The sequence below is a fragment of the Octopus bimaculoides genome, chromosome 19 (assembly GCF_001194135.2).
Source record: "Octopus bimaculoides isolate UCB-OBI-ISO-001 chromosome 19, ASM119413v2, whole genome shotgun sequence".
Taxonomy (NCBI): domain Eukaryota; kingdom Metazoa; phylum Mollusca; class Cephalopoda; order Octopoda; family Octopodidae; genus Octopus; species Octopus bimaculoides.
The window spans coordinates 16,221,012-16,224,102 of NC_068999.1; positions in this window are offsets into that span (position 1 = coordinate 16,221,012).

Sequence of the window (3,091 nt, forward strand, 5' to 3'; positions counted from 1 at the left end):
GAGCGTGTGTTTTGCATGTGTGTGTGTGTGTATCTCTATGAGTATGCATTTATGTGTATATACATACATGCATATATACATGCATATACGCTCACATAGCATAGCAAATTTTCTTTGTTTTATAAGCCAAGGCGGACACGATGCGGTCCTCGTTGTAGATCCGATCGAAGTACTTAAGCACTACACGAAAGAAACGGAGGAATAACGGAAGAAAGAATTGAAAGTAAGAAAGAAGAACGTAGGAAAACAGACCGGAAGGAATGTAGAATGGAGTTAAAGAATGAACAAATCATCATTGTAATATTAGTAAATATAGGTACGTAACTAAGAGGTGTTAAAGAGGTTGTTTACCAGCGCTTTCTTTTTGTTTTTTGTTTTTTACGATACATGAATAAACGCTTGGTTTTATATGTACTTTCATAATGCTATTAGTTTCACCTGGTACATTTGTTTTAGAAACTATTTTCGTCGTGTATTACTAGTTATTGCTTCGAGCATGGGATATTTAACAGCAGAATCACTAGCGTATGGTATAATAATGCGTTAGTACGTCCAATTACCATTCTTAACGTTATATGCTCGAACCCCACCGAGACCAATTTTTATAGGTTATATGTCAATTTTGGGATTCAGAAAATACAGTACCAGTAATTACCAGTAATTTTCTTGATCTAATTTTGATGTTTTTAACCCTTTTGCTTGTGTAAGTTGTCATTTATTGGTTGAAGATATTAGATCTTTAGAACCGTGAGAGCGTCTTACAAAGTCTCTTGCGACTTTTAGTGGCGGCCCAAGAAGTTTTGAATTTATATACTACCGATGTCGATTTTCATTTTTATTCTTCAAGGGTCCCAAAACTAAAGCACCAACCATATACTAAGGCTGACATTATAGACTATATTCTCAATCTCCATTCTGAAAGAAATTTCAGCCTACGTAAGTAAATATCATTTATTGCCTCTGCATTAAGAGACGGCATGGATTGTTAAATTCTGTAGCATTGAAGGGCAACGTGCCTTGCGTTATATGCTCCATCGTTTTATATAGTGAGTTCAAATCCAGTCAAGATCATATTTATGATTCATCCTTTCGAGCTCTTTCGAATAAATTACCAGCTATGTGCTGGAATCTATGTACTCGTCTGTTTCCCCCTATCTCCAAAATATCTGGCCTTGTGCCTATGAATGAAAAATATTTTCAGCTTCTCTTTGTGCTACTGCTGTGCGACTGCTTATAGACGTTCTGCCGATTCCTCTGCTGAAGCTATTGCTAATACTACTACTACTGCTACTGCCTGTGGCAGCGCTGCTGTAACTGCTGCTGGTGGCAGCGCTGCTGTAACTGCTGCTGGTAGCAGGGTTGCCGCTGCTGCTGCTGTTGTGTTTGCAATTGTTGATATTATTTATATTGTTATCATTGTCGATAGGGAATGTGACTGGATTCCATGGAATCAAAATCGTGTAGGAAGTGCTGTAACTCTAAAGATGGTATCACTGGGAATATTTTTGAGTAATGCTGTTATTGTCGTTGTTGGTGATGGTGGTGGTAGTGGAGTTTATGGTAATGAAGTTGTCGTTGTAGGTGGTGATTATAATAGTGGTTTCAAATTTTGGCACAAGACTAGCAATTTTCGGTGGTAGGGCGTTTACTCGATTATACCAACCTCAACACTCAACTGGTTTACCGATCCTAAAAGAATGAAAAGCAAATTCAACGGCGACGGAATTGAAACTCAAAACGTAATGAGCTCGATGAAATATCGGATTCAAATTTTGGCAAAAGGCCACAGAGACGGGAGAGTAGGTAAGAAGATTACGTCAGACCCGTTGCTCAACTGGTACTTATTTTATCGACCCGGAAAGGATGAAAAGCAAAGTTCACCTCGGAAGAATTTGAACTCAGAACTTAAATACAGACGAAATACTTTTAAGCATTTTGCCCGACGTGCTAACGATTCGGACAACTTCTCTTCTTCAACCGAAGAAATATTGCAAAGCATTTTTTCTGAAGCTCTAAAGATTTTGCTATCTCGGTGACTTTCGTCGTTACAATAGTGACAGTATGATTACGGAAATGATATTTTCTCCTATAGGCACAAGGCCTACAATTTTGGAGGAAGGGACCAATCGCTCCCATCAGACCCAGTGCTCCGGTCGTACTTATTTCATCGACACCGAAACAATGAAAGGCAAAGTCGACGGCATTTGAACTCATAAGGCTAAGAGAGACGAAATCATTTTGTTCGGTATGGCAGGTCTTCCATCTTCGTACTCTGGATTCAAATGCCACTTTAAGTTGATAGGTGATGAATATGATATCTATGATGTTGAAGATGATTATGATAATTATATATAGATAAATGATATTGCTTTTATAGTAAATATTGACTTTGGTTCTTTTTATGCGTCTTTTTTTTACATGTTTTAAATAGGATAAAACTCAGTGTCCCTGATCTTCTGAGGGACCTGCTAAACTGGTGAAAGACGCTGAAACCGAAGACGTTGCCCAACGTCTCGCTACAGAATTGTCTCTGCAATGCACAAAAGGTACAAGAAAGTAACACAATCTTAAAGTAGATGATAGAGAGTTATTGCACCTGTTGTCATTGTCATTTAGCCCAAGGTAAAACCCGATAATCATAACCACTTAAATTCCAGTCATCGTTCTGTAAGATCATATTATATTGTGAACAAGGCGCAGGAGTGGCTGTGTGGTAAGTAGATTGCTTACCAACTACATGGTTCCGGGTCCATTCCCACTGCGTGGCACCTTGGGCAAGTGTCTTCTACTATAGCCTCTCTGGCCGACCAAAGCATTGTCAGTGGATTTGGCAGACGGAAACTGAAAGAAGCACGTCATATATATGTATATATATATATGTGTGTTTGTATATGCTTGTGCGTCTGTGTTTGCCCCCCCCCCGCCTCCAACATCGCTTAACAACCGATGGTGGTGTGCTTACGTCCTCGTAACCGAGCGATTCGGCAAAAGGGTCCAATAGAATAAGTACTAGGCTTCCAAAGAATAAGTCCTGGGGTCGATTTGCTCGATTAAAAAGGCGGTGCTCCAGCATGGCAGCAGTCAAATGACT